General features: G+C 38.6%; 1 pseudogene across 1 annotated transcript; it reads left to right on the top strand.

Moving 5' to 3' along the window:
* The first annotated feature begins 412 nt into the window (after positions 1–412).
* On the top strand, positions 413–984 carry LOC112604816 (annotated as a pseudogene). The gene has a single exon (XR_003115285.1). The product of XR_003115285.1 is annotated as a 60S ribosomal protein L12 pseudogene (transcript).
* Positions 985–25,572: the final 24,588 nt, after the last annotated feature.

The following is a 25,572-nucleotide window of genomic DNA, read 5'->3' as shown; positions in this document are numbered from 1 at the left end:
TAGGAAACATCCAGAGTCAGAAAATCCTTAGACAGGAGGTAGATTAGTGACTGCCAGTGGCCAGGAGGAGTGGGGAATGGCAAGTGACTGCTTAATAGTACGAGATTTCCTTTGGGGTTAATGAAAATGTTCTAGAACAAGACAGTAGTAATGTTTACACAACATTGTGAATGTCACTAATGATACATTTTATGTTATGTGTATTTTACCACAAAAAAATTAAGACAAATAGAGCTAAATACAAACATCACACTCCTGCCCGTCTATCCCCCCCTCCCCCACCACCAATTTCTAACTAACACCCAGTTCTACAGTCCAACGACTTCAATTTAAAAGTGATTTTTTTGCTCTCGGCTTTCGGCTCGGAGGGGGGTAAAGGTGCAACTGTCTTCGGTTGTCCCGAATCCGGGTTCATCCGACACCAGCCGCCTCCACCATGCCGCCGAAGTTCGACCCCAACAAGATCAAAGTCGTATACTTGAGGTGCACCGGAGGTGAAGTCGGTGCCACTTCTGCGCTGGCCCCCAAGATCGGCCCCCTGGGTCTGTCTCCGAAAAAGGTTGGTGATGACATTGCCAAGGCAACGGGTGACTGGAAGGGCCTGAGGATTACAGTGAAACTGACCATTCAGAATAGACAGGCCCAGACTGAGGTGGTGCCTTCTGCCTCTGCCCTGATCATCAAAGCCCTCAAGGAACCACCAAGAGACAGAAAGAAACAGAAAAACATTAAACACAGTGGGAATATCACTTTTGATGAGATCACCAACATTGCTCGACAGATGCGGCACCGATCCTTAGCCAGAGAACTCTCCGGAACCATTAAAGAGATCCTGGGGACTGCCCAGTCTGTGGGCTGTAATGTTGATGGCCGCCACCCCCATGACATCATAGATGACATCAACAGTGGTGCTGTGGAATGCCCAGCCAGTTAAGCACAAAGGAAAGTATTTCAATAAAGGATCATTTGACAACTGGTGAAAAATAAAAAACTAACTAAATAAATAAATAAAAGTGATTTTTTGGATAACTAATGATTTATCTATTTGCTGCATATTTCCAAATAACATACTAAATTGCATGTCTCAAAGACAGCAATTAACGTTCCCAAGACCACACAGATGGTAAGTTTTGAAGCCGTGATTTGAGTCCAAGTCCTTAACTCTAAATCTAAGGACCTTTAATAATAATAATAATAATAATAATAATAATAATAATACCAAGAAAAGCTAACCCTAATATAGCAGTTACTATGTATGGTAGGTGAACAGTTGCTGTCAGAGATATCCATGTCCTAGTCCCTAAAATCAGTGAATATATTATATTGGTTAGCTAAGAAGAATTAAGGTTGCAAATGGAATTAAGTTTGCTAAACAATAGACCTTAAAACAAAGAGGTTATCATGGATTTTCTGGGTGGCCCAATACAATCACCCAGTGGAAGAGGGGAAAGAAGTGGAAGAGGGAGTAAGAGGGAAGACGAGAATCAGAGGGAGACATGACAACAGAAAAAAAGGCACAGAGAGATGCAGTGTTGTTGGCTTTGAAGATGGAGGAAAGGGGCCATGAGCCAAGAAATATGAGTACCCTCAAGAAGCTGGGGAAAAAAGGAAATAGATTTCTCCCTAGAGCCTCCAGAAACGAGCAGCCCTGCCTGCTCTTCAGTTTTAACACTGTGAGACCTGTGAGGAACATCTGACCTACAGAACTGTGAAACAGTAAATTTATGTTGTTTATGCCTCTAAGTTTCACATAATTTGCTACAGCAACAATAGAAAACTAATACACTGTATGTCAGGAATTGTTCTAAGTGCTTATACATATTAACTTATTTGATCCTTATAAAAACTGTATGAGGTATGTATGTTATTATCCCATTTTTCTGATGAGGAAACTGAGGCACAGAAAATATTTGAACAGACACTTTACAGAAGATAGTGTCAATGGGCATATGAAAAAATGCTCAAATTAATGGTCACCAGGGAAATGCTACTTAAAATGATGAGATACTCTACATATGCATTAGAGATTTTGAAATTAAAAAGAAAATATCAAATATTGGCAATGCTGTTGAAGAAATGGTGCTCTCACATATTATTGGTGTGGGGGTAATATAAAAATCATTATGAAAACATTTTCACAATTTTTTGAAAAGGTAAACATATACTCATTGTAACGCTCAGCATGCACCTGTAGTCCCAGCTACTAAGGAGGCCGAAGCAGAAGGATCACCTGAGGCCAGAAGTTCTGGGCTGTAGCGTGCTATGCCGATTGAGTATCCATATTAAGTTCAGCATTAATATGGTGACCTAACGGAGGGGTGAACCTGCCCAGGTCAGAAATGGAGCAGGTCAAAAGTCTTGTGCTGATCAGTAGTGGGACTGTACCTATGAATAGCCAAGGCACTCCAGCCTGGGCAACATAGTGAGACTTCGTCTTTAAAAAAGAAAAAAGAAAAACATCCGGCATTCTTACTCCTAGGTATTTTTCAAAGAGAAATAAAAACATATGTTCGCACAAAGACCTGTATACAAAAGTTCTGAGCAACTTTATTCACAATAGACCAAACTGGAAATAACCCAAAAGTTCATCAACACGTGAACATACAAACAAATTTTGGTATATTCATTAAATTAAATGATTCTTAACAATGAAAAAGAAATATTGAAATAGGAAAAAAACAAGTGGATGAATCTCAAAAACATGGGTTCAGTGAAGCTGGGCACGGTGGCTCACACCTGTCATCCCAGCACTTTGGGAGGCCAAGGCAGGAGAATCACTTGAGCCCAGGAGTTCGAGACCAGCCTTGACAACATAGAGAGACCCTGTCTCTAAAAGAATACAAAAATTATCCAGGCATGGTAGCATGCAGCTATCATCCCAGTTACTTCAGAGGCTGAGGCTGAGGATTGCTTGAGCCCAGGAGATCGAGGCTACAGTGAGCTGAGATTGTGCCACTGCTGCACTCTAGCTTAGGTGACAGAGTAAGACCCTGTCTAAAAAATAAAAAATAATCTAAAAAAAAAGCTAAGTGAAAGAAGTCAGACACAAAAGATATGCTGTTTAATTCCATTTATATAAAACTCTAGAAGAGACTAACCTAATCAATAACAATAGCAGATAAATGTTTGCCTGGTTTGAGGGAAATTAACTGGAAAGGGGTACAAAGAAACATTTAGTGTGACAGAAATGTTAAACAGGTATAAAAATTTGTCAAAAGTCACAGAAATAAACTCTAAAAATGAGTACTTCTTACTACACATAAGTTATCTCTCAATAAAATTTATTTTCAAAAAATGTACCAAGTCACACAGCTAAAGTTATAGGTCTGGGATTTGAAACCAGGCAGTCCAACTCTAGTGTCTGTGCTGTCACCAGTAGATAGCTATCTATCCATGCTATCTGGGCACTGTAGCAACCCCAATAATTGTCCCTAATTGTAAGGGTCAAAATTCTTTGACACTCCTCCCATCAAGATATTCGGGTCTAGTTCTCCTTCCTGTGCATCTTGCTGGTCTGTGACCACTTTGACCACTAGAGTGAAGTGGAAATGGAACTATTCCATTTCTAGGCCTTGCCTTTAAGAGACTAGCAGCTGGACACTGGTCTCTCAAAGCCCTGGGATGCCTTATAAGAACGCCCACTACCTTGCTTGAGCGCCCACATGGAGAGGCTCTGAAACTTTATCATAGAGTAGGAGAGGGGGCCAGCTGCACCCAGCTTCCTGGCACCCTCCAAAAGACAATAAATATGTGAGTGACAATGTCTTAGACCCTAGAGACCAGACCACTCACTGAATGAGTATTACTGAATCACCCCAGGCAACACCACAGGGGGCAGTAGAATTAGCCAGCTGAGCCCTGACTCAAAACCTGACCCACAGAATCATGAGATATAACAAGAAGGTAGTTGTTTTAAAACATTTCATTCTCAGGATACTTTGTTAGGCAGCAGTAGTTAACTAGAAAACTGAGCAAAGGGCATTCCCATTTCTGTTGCCACTGAGATATTTCAATACTTCACGGTAAACTTTCTTTCTAGTATTCCAGATGTGATACCATAATTGTCCCACTTAGGGGCTTAATAAAGGATGAACAGCTGAAAGAATTATGGAGCCCATTCTCACTAGTTACATCAAGTCTGTAAATAAACAGAAATGCCAATTCAGAACCACCAGCATCCTCTGCTCAGGCTACTGTATCTGGGCTACTGATATTTATTCACCACATTTAAGGTAAGGTATAGGCAATTCTCAGCACAACTAGTCCAAAAATTAAACAACCTCAAGTTTTTGTGTAGCAGTCAGATATTTATATAATTCTTCTTATATGAAAGGCAACCTTTTCTGATATACCAAATCACCTAATGGATATAGGTAAGAAATTGGATGCATCAGAAAGAAGATATTTTCTGAAACGTTGGGCAATGTCTGACTTTAGCATCTGCGTTAATGTACTTTGGTAAATATAAAGTACTGATGCTTCACTTTATGGGGCTGGAACTCTGCTTAGTCACAAAATGCCAGCTGTCCCTGAGGCTCCAATTGCTTACTACTCAAGAACGGAGTCAATGTACAAAATAGAACTTGCGCAAACTGGCAGAGAAGCCCTTGATAGTACTGTAGATTCAAGAATTGTTGAGACTATACTAATGCCTTTCAGATAAAAATGCTTCCATTTGCTATAATTTACAAAGTGTATTCTCATAGAATCAAAGTTTTAAAAAATGTATTTGTTTATTGGTTTATTATGACAACCCAATTATCTATAGTCTGATAAAACAGTGTCAAATGCTAATACTTAAATGATCTGCTAATACTATTAGTAATGCCAGATTATGTCACTCCCTGCATAAAACCCACTAATGGCCACTTATTGCAAGTTATTTACCATGGCCTCAAAATTCTGGCATAATCTCCCGACTGTTGACCTCCTTCGTCTGATATTGTCTTCCCCTTCACTATTCTCCAGCCACAGAAGCCTTTATTAGGCACTTATTTCGTGCCAGGCCCTGCGCCAAGTTCTTTAGATGCATTATCTGATTTAATATTCATAACAGCCCTGGGAAAGAGATAACATCATTGCCATTTTGTAGATAAATAGAGACCCAGAAATCATGTAACTTCGCCAAGGTGACATAAATACTGATATTTGGAGCCAGTTATTTAACCTCTATATACTGATTCAACTTCCAAATGTGTAACTTCCCTGAATTCAGACCATATATCCAACTGTCCCTCTGATATATCCACTTGAATTGTAACAGACATATCAAACATAACCCGCTAAGTAAATCCAAATTAGAAGTTTTGGTTTCCCCTTTAATCCTCATCTTTCCAATCTAGGTCATTGGCACCACCCACTTGCCAAAGACAAAAGTTTCAGTATCATCTTTCATTGCTCTCCTGCCCACATTTATTTTTTTTTTTTTTTTTTTTTTTTTGAGACGGAGTCTCGCTCTGTTGCCCAGGCTGGAGTGCAGTGGCCGGATCTCAGCTCACTGCAAGCTCTGCCTCCCAGGTTCACGCCATTCTCCTGCCTCAGCCTCCCGAGTAGCTGGGATTACAGGCGCCCGCCACCTCGCCCGGCTAATTTTTTTTTTGTATTTTTAGTAGAGACGGGGTTTCACCGTGTTAGCCAGGATGGTCTTGATCTCCTGACCTCGTGATCCGCCCGTCTCGGCCTCCCAAAGTGCTGGGATTACAGGCTTGAGCCACCGCGCCCGGCCTCCTGCCCACATTTAATTTCTCAGCAGCTCTTGTTGTGTTTATCTCGAAAATATAACCAGTATCTGCCCACTGCTCTCCATCTCTGTTGTTGCTACCCTAATCTGGGCCATCTTCATCTCCCACGTGAGCTTTTGCAAGTCTCCTAATCAGCCTCCCTACTTCTCCCGCTTCATCACATGTGGCCTAGTGGTCTTTAGAAAGAGTTGTCACTCACTCCTTAAAACCCTCCAGTGATTTATTCCTACAACATGGAGAATGACAGCCAAACTCCTGACCACAGCCTTCACAATCATACTTGATCTGGCATCCCTGCCAGTTTTCAGCCTCTCATTGTTTGTTATTATTGCTGCTGTTGTATGGGAAGGGGAACCCAGAGGTAGAATCATGTCAGTCATATTCCTTAGTTCATGGAGCATTAGCGTCTTTGATTCACATAAGATCCTTCTCTTGTATGTTGGTTGGTTACCTTGTTTATTTCCTTTTACCCAAATTCCCCACCTGCATTTCCTCACCTACTGTAAGCAGCCTACCATTTTGTTTGTAGGTGTTATTATAAATTGTGCATCGATGTTTTCTATATTTTTAGTTTATATAAATGATATTGTGTAATAAATCACATTTTGCTTCTTACTGTTTACACATGGTGTCACGAAGATCCATCTTTGTAGCATTTTTCATCTAGTCCATGTCTTCTCACTGCCGCATAGTACTGTCTGGTGTATCCACTGCCTTTTGACAATTCCTTCTCTGGGATGGACACCAGGTTATATTGGCTCCCACTCACAAACAGCAAACATCCCATTATTGTAGTCTTGTGTGAGAATTGTTTTGCAACATATATCAGTGGGAATGCTGGGTAATCTTGTGTATTTAATCTGAAAATGTACTGTCAAATGGCTCTCCAGAAGGCCGACAGCATATGTTCTTACCAGTAGTGCATAAGGGAGCCAATATCTGCACCCCTCAATACAAATATCCAGGCAATTTGATCCAAGTGAACATTAGGCATTTTCCAACTTTCTGAGTTTTGTCACTTAAAGAGGTGGGATGTTTTGATAAGTAATGAATTTGAGCACCTTTTATGTGCCATAACTTAGGTTTCCTCTTCTGTAAATTGCCTGTTCATGGCTTTTGCCTATTTTTTCAACTAGTGTTACTTTTTCTTGCTGATTTTACAATAACTTCTTGTAAATGCTAGGAATAGGTCTCTTATTGATGTTAGACAGTGAAAATATTTTCTGCCAAACTATCATCTGTCTGTTAACTTTTTCCATGTTATTCTGTATTGAATAGCAACCATTTGATAAAATTGGATTCACCCACTTATTTTTATTTTATTTGTTCTTATGGTTTGTGCTCCTGAATTTTTTTATGAAGTCCTTTCTCACTACCAAAATGCAAATGATGAGGGTTTTGTATTTTTCCCTTTCTATAGTTGACCTCTTTTTTTCCCTTTTTGTATTGCTTGGGAAACTGCCAGTATTATTTTAACAGTAGCAGTGATAGTGAGCATCTTTTTTTTTTTTTATTCCCAATCTTAAAGGGACTGCACATTGAGTTTTTCCATAAGTATAGTTTTTCTTGAGGGTTTCCAGTATAGAACTCTACTATGTTAGAGTCTCTTCAGTTCCTTCTATATTGGTAGGCTTATCCTAAATAGGTATTGACTTATTTATGTTTATCAAATGCTTTTTCCTCAACTGAGATCATTTATTTTTACATTAGGCTAGTGATGTGGTGAATTATGTGGCTAGATTTTTTTTTGTTAAACTGTTCTTTCATTCCAGGGATATAAAGGATAACTAATCTTTTATTTAGGATTTTTTCTCTATGACCATAAGTAAAATACACCTATTATTTTCTTTCGTGTATGTTTTTTGTGTTTTTTCTATCTACTTATATGTCAAAATTACAGTTGCTTCACAGAATGATCTGGGCAATTCATTTCCTGTGTTCCATAAGTACTTCTATAAGACAGAAATTGATTGTTCCTTGAAATATTGGTAATACTAATGTGTAAAACCATCTGTGCCTGGGATTTCATGTGATGGCTTGTCTTTCAGATACCATTTTGGTTAGTAATTATTGGTATTTCCTGGCCTATTTAAATTCTCCATTTCTTCTTCTTTTTTTTTTTTTTTTTTTTTGAGACGGAGTCTTGCTCTGTCACCCAGGCTGGAGTGCAGTGGCCGGATCTCAGCTCACTGCAAGCTCCTCCTCTCGGGTTCACGCCATTCTCCTGCCTCAGCCTCCCGAGTAGCTGGGACTACAGGCACCCGCCACCTCGCCCGGCTAGTTTTTTGTATTTTTTTAGTAGAGACGGGGTTTCACCGTGTTAGCCAGGATGGTCTCGATCTCCTGACCTCATGATCCGCCCGTCTCGGCCTCCCAAAGTGCTGGGATTACAGCTCCATTTCTTCTTATGCCAATTTTGACACCTTTAATTTTCTAGGCATTTGTCTATTACATATAAGTTTTCAAATATTATAATTCTCTTTTATTATTTTTAAAAATCTTTGTTGAGTGATGTTATATCTACTTTTTATTTATTTTTTTTTTTTTAATTTTTTTATTTTTTTGAGACGGAGTCTCGCTCTGTAGCCCAGGCTGGAGTGCAGTGGCCGGATCTCAGCTCACTGCAAGCTCCGCCTCCCGGGTTCACGCCATTCTCCTGCCTCAGCCTCCCGAGTAGCTGGGACCACAGGCGCCCGCCACTTCGCCCGGCTAGTTTTTTGTATTTCTTAGTAGAGACGGGGTTTCACCGTGTTAGCCAGGATGGTCTCGATCTCCTGACCTCGTGATCCGCCCGTCTCGGCCTCCCAAAGTGCTGGGATTACAGGCTTGAGCCACCGCGCCCGGCCTATATCTACTTTTTAATTTTGTGTTTTATTTTCATTATCTCTCATATCTTTTATTAAGTAAACATTTTATTGAAATATAATATACACACAGAAAAATATGTATCATAGGTATATAGCTCTATGAATTTTTATGTATCTCTGTGACATACATATCTACAAATAAAAATTATGGATCAAGCCTACATATGTGCACAAAAAGGCATGTATAAAAATTATCACAGCAACATAATTTGCAATTGAGAAAAGTGAAAATAATCTCAACATTTATCAACAATCAATAACAGGATGGATAAAGAAATGTTAGCATATTTATATTACAGAATATTATACAGCAATAAAAATAATAAATTACTACCACACACAAATATATGGATAAAACACACAAACACAATGTTAAGCCAAAGAAACCAAACTCAAAGGAGAATGTACTATATGATTTCATTCATATAACCTTTAACAGAGGCAAAACTAACTTATGGTTACAGAAGTTAGAGTAACGGTTAAATTGTGAGGAGGGGGTCAGGGGCTGGGAAGGGCATGAGGAAGGGTTCTGTGGTTCTATGGTTTGATATGGGTAGTGGTTACAAAGATGTGTTTACTTTGTAAAAATTCAGTGAACTATGTGTACACTTACGATTTGTGCCCTTTTCTATGTGTATAATATGCTGCAATTAAACATTTATAAAAGAGACCGTGATTGTCACAACGAAATAACTAAAAGCCGTAGGAGTATCCCACACATGGTAAGAACATTTCAAACAAAGTGATTTCAAGAGGTTGAAAATAAAGGCATTAGCAAAGAGATATAGGACAAATACTAAACAACAAACAAAAAAAGGAGTGGTCGTATTAAAATTAGGCAAGGTGGAAAGTAAGATTAAAAGTACTCAAAGGACACAAGTGAGCATAATATGATGATTAAAAAAAAGCACAATATTGTGAAGAAGTTGTAACAGTCATGAACTTGCTTAAACCAAACAGCACAGGAGCTAAATATACACAAAGCAAACCCATTAGGAAGCTATTTTAAATTCAACTAAAGTGTGAGATGTCTGTATATTTCTTTCAGAATCAAAGAATACGGTACTCAAATAAAAATAAGGAGAAAAAGAGATTAAATAATATATAAAAAATACAAAGTAATAAAATGTTTAAAATAACTTTAGTACTTTTACTACTTTCCAACTTTGCCTAATGTTAATATTACCACTCCCTTTTCCCTTTTTGTTTGTTTTGGTGTTTGCCTTGTGTAAAATATACAATTTTCATATGACCACAAAATATGTATCAAAATCAACCGTATATATATATACACACATGCACATAAACACATATATGTGTATATACATATAGTAGACTTTATAAATTGAAGCTATAAAATAACCCGATTATATTAAGAATAAATAATAAAATGTTGACCAAAAATAAAAAGCATTAACTATTTAGAAATTAAGAAAGACATTTCCAAATAGCCATTAGATCAAGAAAATTTCAAAGCTAAAATTATAAACTCTATAGAAGCAAGTAAAAAGAACATTTCATAGATGAACTTGTAAGAGACAGCCAAAGATATCCTCAGAGATCTGAAAAAATAGTCATAATGCCATTAGGATTTTAAATCTAAAAAATTAAAAGCCTGGACACCGTGGTAAAACCCAGTCTCTACAAAAAATACGAAAAGTAGCCGGGTATGGTGGCCTATGCCTGTAATCCCAGCTCGTCAGGAGGCTGAGGTGAGAGGACCACTTGAGCCCAAGATGTTGTGACTGCAGTGAGCTGTGATTGCACCACTGCACTCCAGCCTGGGAGACAACACGGTACTCTGCCCCCAACCCTCCCCCCCAAAAAAAAGCCAAAAAACAAAACAAAACAAACAAAAACCTAATTAATTAATTTAATTTAAATAAATAAATAAAAGGTGAAGAAACTTGGTAACTATCCAGTAAATTAATGAAAAATGGAAAGCTGCTTTAGGAAGAGAGAATTTATAGAAATAAAGTTTGAATTTAACTAAATGAGCAACAAAAATTAGTAGATGATAAATTAATCCAAATGCTGGTATTTCAAAGGACCCAATAAAATGCATAACCTATCACAAACTTACTTAAGGAGATAAAAGAAAAAGTAAAAATGTAGAGGATCAGGAGTGAGAAAAGAGACAAACTACAATACAGTAGAATTTTTTTTAATTACAAGATGGAATTATATGCAACTCCATGGCAACAAATTTGCAAATCTAGAAGAAATGAATAATTTCTCAGTAAAATGTGATTGACCAAAATCAACCCAAGAAAAAGACATGAAAAACTTTGAAAAACTTTGAATAAGCCAATTACCACAGAAGACACTAGAAAGGTTAAAAAGACCTTTCACTAAAAATGTTACCTACTTGCTTCATCGCTGAAATCTAACCTTTGAAGAACAGCTAGTTCCTATGTTATTCAAATAATTCTAAGTCAGAAAAAAATACAGAAGCTCTTGATTCATTTTACAAAACCTGTACAACTTTAATACAAAAACAGTTGTATTAAACTTTTTAAAGAAAGTACAGAAACAGATAACTGTATTTTCATTTATGTGTTTGGATGCAACAATTGTTTTTTAAAATTAGCAAATGGAAACTGGCATGGTAACAAAAGAAATTAATTCATTAAATAATTTTTGGTAGCCACTCAAATACGTATTGAATGAATCAATGAAAGAATAAACATTTGTCTTTAAAAACAGCATGAATAATTAGGATTTATTCAAAGGAAGTCTATCCAGATAATTCATTAGGACAACGAAAGAAAAATATGTGATATATCAAAAGTATTGAAAGGCTATATAAAAAACTCAATAATCATTCTTATGACACTCCAGGTAGGGGGTGAAACTTCCTGAAGAACTGCATGAGAAGCTTAGCAAATATTCTCCTCAAAAAGCAATGATAAAACTAGAGAAAATTGTCCAACAACCATTTCAAACTCTAAAAATTAAGCAAAGCATGTAACAAATAGAAGGGCATTATTTACTCCTGGTTTTATCTCTTGCTGTGAAATCCCTATTGCCTGATATTAACGTAGCCAGTTCAGCATCCTTTAGATTACTATTTTTTATCTTTTTACTTTTTAACCTATTCATATCTTTATATGTAAGGTGGGTTTATTATATAAACATTTTCTGCCATTTACATGTAGTGCAATTATAATATGGTTAGGTTTAAATATATCTTTTTGCTATTTGTTTTCTATTTCATTTCATCTCTCCTTTGTTCTTTTTTTCTTCTTACTTTTCTTAAAATTTTTTTTTTATAATTCCATTTATTCACTATTGGCTTACTAAATATTTCTCTTTTTCTTTTGTAGTTATTGCTCTGTGATTTATAACATACAATTGAATTGTTCCTTGGTGTCTATGGGGGATTGGTTCCAGAACCCCCTACAGATACCAAAATTCATGGATGCTCAAGTTCCTTATATAAAATAGTATATTATTGGCATATAATATTGGCACACATCCTCCCATATACTTTAAATTATGTCTAGATTGCGTGTAATAGCTACTACAAGGTAAATGATATGTAAACAGATGTTATACTGTATTGTTCAGGGAATTATAACAAGAAAAAAAGATCTGTACATGCTCAGTACAGATGCAACCATCCATTTTTTTTCAAATACTTTCAATTCACAGTTGGTTGAATCCATGGATGCAGGACGCACTGATAGGGAGGGCCAACTGTATATCCATTTTATCACAGTCTACCTTTGAACAGTTTTATAACATTTCCCATATATTTTAAGAACCTTACAGTGGTGTACTCCCATTTCTATCCTCCCATTCTTTGTGCTATTGTTGTCACCTGTTTTAGTTCTACATGTTATAAACCTAACAATACAAGATTATTATACTTTTCCTTAAACAATTATCTTTTGAAGATACTTTAAAAGTGAGGAAAATCTATCTGCTTACCTACATATTTACTATTTTCAGCAATCTCTATTCTTTAGTGTAGATCCAAATTTCTTTTAGTATCACATTCCTTCTGCCTGAGGAACTTCTTTTACCTTTTTTTTTTTTTTTTTTTTTTTTTTTTTTGTAGCATAGGACTGCTGGCAATAAATTCTCTCAGTTTTGTTTCCCTTTTTAAAAAGTCTCTCTTTAGCCTACATTTTGAAAGATACTTTTGTAGGTTGTAGACTTCCAGGATGATGCTTTTTTTCTTTCATATTTTAAAGACTTCACTTCATTACCTTCTGACTTCGACAGGAAGTCTGCTGCCTGCCTTTTCTGTTGTTCTTCTTCTCTATATGTTGTGGCCCCATACTCTGCACTTGCTTTCTTTTTCTTTTTAAAAAATTATTATTATTATTTTTATTATACTTTAAGTTCTAGGGTACATGTGCACAACGTGCAGGTTTGTTTCATATGTATATATGTGCCATACTGGTGTGCTGCATCCATTAACTCGTCATTTACATTAGGTATATCTCCTAATGCTACCCCTCCTCCCTCTCCACACCCCATGACAGGCCCTGGTGTGTGATGTTCCCCATCCTGTGTCCAAGTGTTCTCATTGTTCAATTCCCACCTATGAGTGAGAACATGCAATGTTTGGTTTTCTGTCCTTGCGATAGTTTGCTCAGAATGATGGTTTCCAGCTTCATCCACATCCCTACAAAGGACATGAACTCATCCTTTTTTATGGCTGCATAGTATTCCATGGTATATATGTACCACATTTTCTTAATCCAGTCTATCATTGATGGACATTTGGGTTGGTTCCAAGTCTTTGCTATTGTGAATAGTGCCACAATAAACACATGTGTGCATGTGTCTTTATAGCAGCATGATTTATAATCCTTTGGGTATATAACCAGTAATGGGATGGCTGGGTCAAATGGTATTTCTAGTTCTCAATCCTTGAGGAATTGCCACACTGTCTTCCACAATGGTTGAACTAGTTTACAGTACCCCCAACAGTGTAAAAGTGTTCCTATTTCTCCCCATCCTCTCCAGCACCTGTTGTTTCCTGACTTCTTAATGATCATCATTCTAACTGGTGTGAGATGGTATCTCATTGTGGTTTTGATTTGCATTTCTCTGATGGCCAGTGATGATAAGCATTTTTTCATGTGTCTTTTGGCTGCATAAATGTCTTCTTTTGAGAAGTGTCTGTTCACATCCTTTGCCCACTTTTTGGTGGAGTTGTTTGATTTTTTTCTCATAAATTTGTTTAAGTTCTTTGTAGATTCTGGATATTAGCCTTTTGTCAGATGGGTAGATTCAAACCTGACAAAAACAAGCAATGGGGAAAGGATTCCCTATTTAATAAATGCTGCTGGGAAAACTGGCTAGCCATATGTAGAAAACTGAAACTGGATCCCTTCCTTACACCTTATACAAAAATTAATTCAAGATGCATTAAAGACTTAAATGTTAGACCTAAAACCACAAAAACCCTAGAAAAAAACCTAGGCAATACCATTCAGGACATAGGTATGCGCAAAGACTTCATGTCTAAAACACCAAAAGCAAAGGCAACGAAAGTCAAAATTGACAAATGGGATCTAATTAAACTAAAGAGCTTCTGCACAGCAAAAGAAACTACCATCAGAGTGAACAGGCAACCTACAGAATGGCAGAAAATTTTTGCAATCTACACTTGCTTTTAAGATTTTCTACTTATCACTGGTTTCCAGCAATTTGATTATGATGTGTCTTGGTGTGGTATTCTTTACTTCTTTTGTTTGTGGTTTGTTAGGATTGTTGTATTGCAAGTTTAGAGTATTCATCATTTAGACATTTTCCAGCCATTATTTCTTGAATTTTTTTCTCCCTCCTTCCACCTGCCAGGGCTCACATTACACATATGTTAGACTTCTTGATATCATCTCACAACACTGATATCCTGTTCCTTATTTCCCCAGGTTTTCCCCCTTTTGTATTTTATTTTACTTAGTTTCTACTGTTATGTCTTCAAAGATCACTGATATTTTTTCTGTGGTGTCTAAGCTGCTATTCATCCCAGTCAGTATAACTTTCTTTCAGATATTGCATTGAGAAAAATAAAGTAGGGAAGGGAAATAGAACCCAGGTGAATGGGACGGACATTTTAAATCGGGCCATTAAGAAAAGAGTTCAGTACTGATAGGATAAAACTTGAGCAAAAGCCTGAAAAAGGTGAAGTGAAGATATTCAGGTCTTCCTCATTCTCCAAAGTTGTTTCTATGGCACCTTTAGCACATTTCTCCTTTCTATTCAGTCTCTTCCTTCCTTCTAGTGTAGCAAGGACAGCCCTCTGTTGTCTTCTGTAGGTTCCTTTTTGTCTCAAATCCTCCTTAACTATATTCTTTCACATTTTTTTCTATTTGTCTGTATCCTGTCTTCCTTTCCCTTATTATGGATTCCTTTTGTGGCTTCTCTTGTGGCTTCTGTATCTACAATGGTTTCGTTTTCCTCGCCCATTCTTTCCAAAGCCATGTCTGCTCACTTGTCATCTCCTTTAATAGTTTTTCACCTTATATTTGAACACCATTATTTCGTCTTTAATTTCTTATTTCTAGGGACCATGTCCTCCTTAACTTATTTGATATCAGAAGGGAAACACAGCTACTGCAGCATGTTTCTGTTTTGTGAATATTTTTTATCTGATTTTTGCTCACTATATACCTTTTTCTTTATGCCTGCTTTTGATTACTACTCAACTCTGAATGGGGCCAGGGCTTTTCTGCAGCAGTTATTTATAAAAGATTGTATGGGGAGGCTCCATGAAGTGAGTAGAGACAGAAAGCAGCCTGGGTTTAGGACTTTCTCAAATCTTCTTACCAAATGCATGTCTCAAATTCTATATTCTGGAGCCCCCTTTGGGATAAGGAGAAAGTCCACTTGTCTCCTGTATGCCATGGTTTTCTTTAATTTAGTGATGACTACTACTGATTATTTTTCTTTCTCAATTATAATCAGCACTAAACTAATTGTCACTTGCGTTCTCTCATCTACCCTGTCAAACTGACACCCCGTTCTTCCAGAAATGGCAGGTCTAATCGGATGATCATCCAGCCCCTCCTCTCCTGCTGCTCTAGGGTGTTAAACCAGGCTTGGTATACTCCCACACCAATCTCCACACCCCGCAGACCTACCAATACAAGTCAGCAAATAATGGTTGGCCCTCAGGATAGGCAACCACTCTAAGGAAATCTGTGTGACCCTCCAGGAACTGTTAAGGTATATGTTAAGATATGTGTCCACTCTTGCTCTGCTCCCTATGTTTAGTCCACATATTACTACATTTGATAGCATTCTTCATAAACTATCATTCCCTGGCATCGCGCCTTCCTTATTTCATTTTCTTTTCTGTGGTTCGTTATTGTTTTGTTATTACTGGTTTGACAGAGAAGAGTGGAACAAAAAAGGCTTCTTTCCTATCTTTAATTGGAAGTCTCTGTTTTAATTTAATTAAACTCAAAAATATTTATTGAGTGCGCATGAAAAATAAGGTTCCGTAATTAGTGCTGGGGAGAGGGAAAAGATGAGAGTAAAAATCTTATGGCAAATATTTAAAGAACACAAGGAATCCCATTGTACTGGAACACAAACAGAAGGAAAGAAATCTTCACCTATCTCTATAGTGGCAATAGGAGTGTTCTGTTGTTTCAGCAGAAAAGTCTTTGCAACTTTGCCTTAAGTGAAATAGTCCTATTTATGTTCTGGGAACCCTCAGGACCATCCTAATAATAGCAATGCTTGGAAGTATTAATAAATGATGCTGAACTATCCAAATAATTATGGTAACTAATATTCAGCATGTTTTTTGGTAGGTACTTTCATGCAGACCCATGTGGGTTACTTAAAAAAATAGAATTTCCTTTTTTTTTTTTAAAGACCAAATATAGAATAAGCAGTTATCTGGAGTAACTCCTTGCCTAGCTAAGAGGGTAGCTGTGCCCCGCAGACTTAAAGTAATTGTACTGTGGCAATTAAGCAAAGGGAAGGAAGGGAGGGAGGGAGGGAGGGAAAGAAAGAGAGAGAGAGAGAGAGAGGGAGGGAGGGAGGGAGGAAGGAAGGAAGGAAGGAAGGAAGGAAGGAAGGAAGGAAGGAAGGAAGGAAGGAGAGAGAAAGAAAGAAGAAAAGAAAGAAGAAAAGAAAGAAGAAAGAAAGAAAAAGAAAGAAAAAAGAGAAAGAGAGAGAGAAAGAAACAGAAGGGAAGGGAAGGGAAGGGAAGGGAAGGGAAGGGAAGGGGACATTGTGTCTCTTCAGGAGGCCAGGCAGAGAACAAAAAATAAATAAAACTAAGGGCTCTAGGGTCCCTAATGATGTAATAGGCAGGGAAATAAATTTAAATACAACTAAGCAGAAAGGAGAAGTAGTGGCCACTTTTTATTTTCCTTAAATCTAGGGATATTGGCACCAAAAATTAAACCTCAATAATTTATGGGGTTAAAGTGTTTCTGCCTTCTGCCCCAAACCATGAGAAAAAGTCTTCACCCCAAGGAAGCAACATGTGACTCTCAAAGCATGTGCTCTCTCATTTGCTGCTGACCTCGCTGCCCATCCCCTTTCCCCTGACTCCTCTGTGTGTCCTCAAGGGCCATATTTTATTCAGTGTCTTCTCCCCTCTGGGTTCCAAGTAGACGCCAATGTGACTCTGACCTGCTATTTCTAAAATGGAGCTTGCAAAGTGAACAGTGGGCTCTTCTCCTCTTTCTGAGTCTTCTGGGATGTCCTACAGATGCACTAGCTATGGAGCCCTTTAGTTGGGGAAGGGACCTGGGATGAAAAAGCTTAAGAACTGCTGGTCTAACATCAGACTTTGGCTTTCGGAAACATTAGTATATGCCCGAGTCAAATTGGTGATGGATGGCTCTGGATTGAAAGTAACTATATATGAACATATTCTTAGAAAATATGTTTTATTGATTTAGCAATAAGAATCAGATGGATCCTGTTAGGAGCCATGGAAGGAAGAAAATGGACTATTATGGACCTGAGACCTCTGGGGAAATGGTTTTCTAAAATATGGTCATCACTGGGGGACTTGTTAGAATTGCAGATTCTCAGGCCTCTCCATAGACTTACTGGACCAAACATTTTGAGGGTGAGGGCTCAACAACCGTGTTTAACAAGCCCTCCCAGTGATTCTGATGTTGTGTTAAAGTTTAAGAACCAGTGTACAAGGGGAAGAAAATAACTCAAGGCATAGATCAGTGCGTCTCAAATTTTGTGTTGCCTCAGAATCCCCTGGAAAGCTTATTGAAACAAAGATCACTAGATCCCACTCTGTGAATGTCTGATTCAGTAGAGCTGGGGTGGGCAGAATTTGCATTCCTAACAAGTTCCTAGGTGGTGCTGATCCTGCTGGCCCCAGAACCACACTTGGAGAACGACCAGTCTACATAAAATATTTAGGCAAGTAGAAAACTTCCCTGGCTCCAGACTAGAAAAGGGTTTTCTGGTCTAAGGGGCTGGAAGGCAGGGGAGGAGGAGAAGTAATAACTACATAGACATGGCAGTAATTTATATAGAAAAATGTTCTTCTTCCTTCGGGCTCTAGGGAGACAGCAAAGCAGTAAGATTGTTGCTTTAGGCAGTCAGGGTTTTAGAATCACTCACTGACTTTCCTACTCTCCAGGTGTGGGAATGGTTGGAAAGTAGGGGTACGCTGTCCAGAACAGGCCAGGTGAATAATCTTCAAAGTGGCCTGCATGAACCAATGCCCAATCATGATGACGACATGTCCGTTGATATCTGAATGAACAGATAAATTCATAGAAAAGATTCTCCTCCTCACACCAAACCCCCTCATAATGTAGCATGGGGAAGCATCCAGAACTCAACCATGAACTGAGGGAAAGTGGAGAAACCAAGATCATGCATTTGAAAGGAGGCTATAGGCCGGGCGCGGTGGCTCAAGCCTGTAATCCCAGCACTTTGGGAGGCCGAGACGGGCGGATCACGAGGTCAGGAAATCGAGACCATCCTGGCTAACACGGTGAAACCCCGTCTCTACTAAAAAAATACAAAAAAAAAAAACTAGCCAGGCGAGGTGGTGGGCGCCTGTAGTCCCAGCTATTCGGGAGGCTGAGGCAGGAGAATGGCGTAAACCCGGGAGGCGGAGTTTGCAGTGAGCTGAGATCGCGCCACTGCACTCCAGCCCAGGGGACAGAGCAAGACTCCATCTTAAAAAAAAAAAAAAAAAAAAAAAAAAGAAAGGAGGCTATGTTGTTAGCACCTTTCATAGGCTCTTTGGAATAATATGAAAGACAAAAATTTTGAAATTTTATTTCAGTAATTCTTAGGAAACACAAGTGAAGTACAGTGCCTCATGATAGGGTTACCCTCCAAGCGTGGACCTGAAATGGTCACCTCAGGTGCCCTACCAAAGCAATTGCCCTGATGGGGGCATCAAATAGAAATTGAGTCATAGCCAGGAATGGTGGTGAGCACCTGTAGTCCCAGCTACTCGGTAGGCTGAGGCAGGAGGATTGCTTGAGGTCAGGAGTTCTGGGCTGCAGTGTGCTATGCCGACTGGGTGTCCGCACTAAGTTCAGCATCAATATTGGTGACCTCCAGGAGAAGAGGACCACTAGGTTGCTTAAGGATGAGTGAACTGGACCAGGTCAGAAATGGAGCAGGTCATGGCAACATAGCAAGACATTGTCTCTAAAATAAATAAAAATAAATAAATAGAAATTGAGTCATAAAACATAAAATGACTAATTTTGAAGAAACAATTGGTAAAACTCAAATGGAGGGACATTCTTTCAAACAACTGGCCTATGCATTCAAATGTATATGGTAAACAAATGTATATTCTGTAAACAAATTATTTACCAAAAAATTAAGAATTCTCCATCTGCATATGATGAGGTATTTTATTTTTGTCATTAATGGTCGCCTGCATCTTAGATTATGGCATTGTATCAATAGTTTTCTAAATTTGAACAAAAATGAACATGGCTTTGTGAACTGAGATCTGTACCTGCTATGCCCATACTCATATCCTTATACTTAACACTTTTTCAGAATAGTGATGACCAGAATAGTGAAGGTCACAGTTCAGCACCTTAGAGAACTTACACACCAAGAATAGGAATTGCTTATTTTTCCTTCCTTTTTCTTTCTTTCTTTCTTCTTTCTTTCTTTCTTTCTTTCTCTTTCTTTCTTTCTTTCTTTCTTTCTTTCTTTCTTTCTTTCTTTCTCTTTCTTCCTTTCTTTCTTTCCTTCTTTCTTTCTTTTTCTTTCTTTCTCTCTTTCCTTTCTTTCTCTCTCTTTCTTTCTTTCTCTCTCTCTCTTTCCTTTCTTTCTTTCTTTTTCTCTCCCTCTTTCTTTCTTTCCTTTTGACAAAGTCTCACTCTGTCACCTAGGCTGGAGTACAGTGGTGTAATCTCGGTTCACTGCAATTTCTGCCACCAGGGTTCAAGCAATTCTCCTGACTCAGCCTCCCGGGTAGCTAGGATTACAGGGATGCACCACCACACTTGGCTAATTTCTGTATTTTTAGTAAAGACGGGGTTTCTCCATTTTGGTCAGGCTGGTCTCAAACTGCTGACCTCAGGTGATCCACCCACCTCGGCCTCCTAAAGTACTGGGATTACAGGCGCGAGCCACTACATCCGGCCTGATGCATATTTATTGAGCACCTATGTCTACAAAGAACTGTACTAGATTGTGAAATTACTGGAATCACAATGTCTGTGTTTGAGGACACAGCACCACCATGTCTTACACTGTATAGACAAACATTGTCAATTTAATATGTTTCATATGTTTGCAAGAAGCAATTATTTTAAAAGACAGTTGATTCAGAAATGCCTTAACAGGCCGGGCGCGGTGGCTCAAGCCTGTAATCCCAGCACTTTGGGAGGCCGAGACGGGCGGATCACGAGGTCAGGAGATCGAGACCATCCTGGCTGACACGGTGAAACCCCGTCTCTACTAAAAAATACAAAAAACTAGCCGGGCTCGGTGGCGGGCGCCTGTAGTCCCAGCTACTCGGGAGGCTGAGGCAGGAGAATGGCGTGAACCCGGGAGGCGGAGCTTGCAGTGAGCTGAGATCCGGCCACTGCACTCCAGCCTGGGCGACAGAGCAAGACTCCGTCTCAAAAAAAAAAAAAAAAAAAGAAATGCCTTAACATGGGACATAGCAATGTTATGAGGGAATGCAATGACAGAAGTTTCTGGTGAACTCTCAGGACTACTTAAAAGGGAGAGAAGAATGATGTTTTGTCGTGGCTTTCCCAAGAATGACACTAGTTTTTGGTATTACAGTTATTAGAAAGTTATACTATATAGTGCATTGGCAGTAATATCCCAGGCTTCGAAAATTCTACAAAACAATCACATTCCGTTTGGTATTACCCACCTATGCTTCTCAGTAGTCTAGGTTGTTTTTCTGAGACTAAATTAGAACACCTTATCTTGACCCACTCTGGAACTGTCTTTATTGAATTATGCCCGAGGCTTATGCCCTTGGCATTTACTAAGGGATATTACATAGCCTTATGAATTATGAAGTTCATTGCTTCATTTGTCACAGAAGTAAGGACATTGTCTAACATATCACTTGCTGTCCCTCCTGTGACAGTCTATCCAAAAACTTTTCCTTCTTTCTTCCTTTCTTCCTCCCTTCCATCCTCCCTTTCTCACTCCTTTTCTTCTTTCCTTCCTTCCTTCCTCCCTCCCTTCCTCGCTTTTTTCCTTCCTGTCTACCTTCTTTTTCTTTCTTTTTTAAGCTTCTGATGCCAGTAAACCTATATTAAGTTCTAATGACGTTAACTACAGAGAACCATGCCCCTTCCCCCGTCTTGATGTCCTAATTTATTTTATAATTCCTTAGTTCTAATTTATTTTCACTTATGTTATTTTATTTCCTAATTTTATTTTTTTTGTAATTGGTCATTTGCTTTGATTCCATTTTTGCCAAACAATACTCTAATAAATTATTACTTCCTAGGTACCTTGATATCAGGAAGAATAGCAATGGCAGAAAATGTTTCATCTTGCATGCCAGTGCAGACCAATGGCAATGGATGTCTGAATCGCTGTGTTACAAGGAAAAGAGTGCTGTGTTTAACTAGCAATGTCTGCTCTGAGCATGGCAGGAGAAATTATTGGCACCTTTGTCGGATATCCGATACCTATTTCTAAATAGAACACATACATATTCTAAGAACAAGAAAAGCATAAACAAATTAGTAAACTACTTTCTGACTTCTAAACCAGTAACTTGTGAGTTTCATTAACCCACATCCATTCCCCACAGCATGAATATACCTATGTGAAATGAAAAACTGAGTTTTTACACCTCACATCGAATGAGATCTTTTTCCTAAATTTTACTAGCCCCTGCCTCAGGAGCAGGTAAAATAGGCTCTAGAAGGGGAGATTTAAGGAGCCTGGTTGTGAAATCTCCCACGATCTATTGAAGATAGGAAAGTTTGCAATTAGAGATCCATTTCTTTAGATTTTAGAAGTTCACTCTTCATGAATCCTTAACTAAAAGAAACAGTCCTAGAGGGGTAATAATTTAGCTCTTACTGGCTAATTGGTTGACTACTAGTTAAAAGAAGATGGGAGAGTGGGGATGGGGGATAGGATGAGGATATGAACAGTCCTAAGGAGAGATGGCAGAGCCATATTTTGCTTGTTTCGCAGTCTTGTCTGGGCTTTAAGCAATGAGTAAACTTATACATGCATCATTTTTGGCCATAAATAATGGGGCATTTGGCACTTCTCTAACAAGGTGTCAAAAGGAGCATGCAGGCAACAATTAATGACACAAATAAAGCACCTCATCATATGCAGATGGAGAATTCCTAATTTTTTGGTAAATAATTTGTTACTCAACTCCTCTTAAATCCAATAGACATGTTTCTGAGAGGAGCTTATTTTTTAAATAGGCAGATTAGGAAAAAAGGTACTCCCCCGTAATTCTTTCATTCATTGCATTCTGTGAGTAAATAAGTGTCTCTCTTCTGTGCTTACAGGGGTCTAGTATGATACAGTGCTACTCAGGAGGCAAAAGTAATGGAAGATGCAGTTCCTGCCTCTGCAGAGGTTATATCTGGGCTGGGAGATGAGTGATATGTACTTGAAACAACAGGTGAATAATACCTGCCTGGATACAATCAAACATGAGGGTATTTGTTTCAGACTGCAAACACTATTGAATTCAGAGACAAGAAAGATCATACAAGGAGAGAAATCAAAGAACATTCACTTTGAAAGGGATTACAAGAGGCCGCTTTTCCTGTCTCAGGTGTCTGTGGTAAACTGTGGCTCTTATCACCCTGGGAAATCCCTGAAATCAAGACTGTGTGATATTCCACACCTGCCCTGGACAGAATTCCACTCCAAGAACATCCTATTAACCACCTAGAGAAGGAAAGCAACCATGGCCTCTTAAAAGTTTTATTTTTGATCACTCACAGGCCAGGCACAGTGGCTCAGGCCTGTAATCCCAGCACTTTGGGAGGCCGAGGCTGGGTATGGTGGCATGTGCCTGTTAGTCCCAGCTACTCGGGAGGCTGAGGCAGGAGAATCGCTTGAACCCAGGAGGCGGAGGTTGCAGTGAGCTGAGATTGCGCCATTGCACTTCAACCTGGGCAACAAGAGTGAAACTCCGTCTCAAAAAATAAAAATAAAAAATATATATTCATCAAAGGAATGAGCATCAAGGACACTTGTATTATTTTCTCCCACGTGTTTCAGATTTTGAAAGTTTGTCTAGTAGACAATTTGTATTTGCATAATAATGGATTTGGTTCTACAGATCAGTTTAACTAGTTTTTGTCTCCTGGACTCAATATAATTATAGTAAAATGCAAAGAAACATGACATTTTAGCCTGATCTCAGTCATCTCAAGTAAATGAAAAGCTTCTTGAGATTATGTTTGGCCCTGTTCATTCTTACAGAGAATGAAACACACTTTCTAGTCATGGAATGTTGCCTTAGTTTGGGAGCTTCTCTTGATGATATGTGTGTGATCCTTACACCATGAACCAAAATAAATTCCAGAAGGATTTAAGAAGTAATTGTAGAAAATACAACAATAATTTTTAAAACTAAAATAAAATTTAGATGAATATTTATCTTTCTCACAATTGAGAAATAGAGCCATTAAAATATTAAGAAAAAAATTATAAAGTTTTCAGCACATAAAAGTTAAATTCCTCTTCATGTAAAAAAAAAACTAAAGGCAAACGAAAAGTAAGAATATATTCTTATTAATAACCTTCATTTATAAAGCACTCACATAATCAAAAAGAAAATATTTTCTCAATAGAAAGATTGGCAAAGGGCACTGACAATTTTAAGAAGAAAAAATAACAACAGCCATTTAAAACCTGTTTAAGTGGTCAGTATTAATAGTAGTGTGGGAATGGAAATTAGAGTAAGACACTCAGTCTGATCTATCACTTTACTACATATTTCAAAAATAATAATACTTAACACCGGCAAGGGAATAGATTTTCTGGAAAGCGTTCTGGCAATATGTGCTAAAAAACTTTAAAGTTCCCAAACAGGGAAACAGCATATTTATATTATTATTTATAATGGCCAAAAACTGGGGAGAAAAATAGATCTCTAAAGAAAAAGTTAAAAGTTCAAATACTTAAAATGTGTAGGGGAAGAATTTTTTTGTTTTGTTTTTTGTTTTGTTTTTTTGTTTTTTGTTTTTTGTTTTCTGAGACAAGGTCAGGCTTATATCACCCAGGCTAGTGTATAGTGGTGCAGTCTCTGCTCACTGCAACTTCTGCCTGCTGGGCTCAAGCGATCCTCCCACCTCAGACTCCAGAGTATCTGGGATTATGGGCATGCACCACCACAACTGGCTAATTTTTTGTATTTTTTGTAGAAATAGGTTTTTTTGTTTTTTTGTTTTTTTGGTTTTTTTTCTGAGACAGAGTCTCGCTCTGTCACCCAGGCTGGAGTGCAGTGGCTGGATCTCAACTCACTGCAAGCTCCGCCTCCTGGGTTTACGCCATTCTCCTGCCTCAGCCTCCCAAGTAGCTGGGACTACAGGCACCCGCCACCACGCCCGGCTAGTTTTTTGTATTTTTTAGTAGAGACAGGTTTTCATCGTGTTAGCCAGGATGGTCTCGATCTCCTGACCTCGTGATCCGCCCGTCTCGGCCTCCCAAAGTGCTAGGATTACAGGCTTGAGCCACCACGCCCGGCCAGAAATAGGGTTTTGCCATGTTGACCAGGCTGGTCTTGAACTCCTGGCCTCAAGTGATCTGCCCACCTCGGCCTCCCAAAGTGTGGGATTACAGGCATGAGCCACTGCCCGTGGCCTCAGTGGAAGAAATGTTGATGAAACTGTGAAATCATGAAAAAATTTGTATGAAAAAATGCTAAATAAAAAAACTACACATAGCTATATATGCACTACAATTTCATTTATTTAAAACCTATGTATNGTCGCCCAGGCTGGAGTGCAGTGGCCGGATCTCAGCTCACTGCAAGCTCCGCCTCCCGGGTTTATGCCATTCTCCTGCCTCAGCCTCCCGTGTAGCTGGGACTACAGGCACCTGCCACCTCGCCCGGCTAGTTTTTTTTTTTTGTATTTTTTAGTAGAGACGGGGTTTCACTGTGTTAGCCAGGATGGTCTTGATCTCCTGACCTCGTGATTCACCCGTCTCGGCCTCCCAAAGTGCTGGTATTACAGGCTCGAGCCACCGCGCCCGGCCTGAAACCGCATTTCTACTAAAAATACAAAATTAGCCAAGCGTGGTGGCACATGCCTATAATCCCAGCTATTCAGGAGGCTGAGGCAGGACAATTGCTTGAACCTGGGAGGCAGAGGATGCAGTGAGCCGAGATAGCACCATTGCACTCCAGCCTGGGCAACAAGAGTAAATCTCTGTCTCACCAAAAAAAAAAAAAAAAAAAAAAAAAAATAAAAATTTTAAAAAAGGGAAAAAAAAAAAAAATACCTATCAAAAAAAAAAAAAAAAAAAAAAAAAAAAAAATTAAAATTTTTAAAAAAGACCTATGT

This window comes from Theropithecus gelada, chromosome 1 (assembly GCF_003255815.1).
Source record: "Theropithecus gelada isolate Dixy chromosome 1, Tgel_1.0, whole genome shotgun sequence".
In the NCBI taxonomy this organism is placed as follows: domain Eukaryota; kingdom Metazoa; phylum Chordata; class Mammalia; order Primates; family Cercopithecidae; genus Theropithecus; species Theropithecus gelada.
The sequence above is the reverse complement of the archived record's forward strand: the minus strand, read 5'-3'. Positions and strand labels throughout refer to the sequence as shown.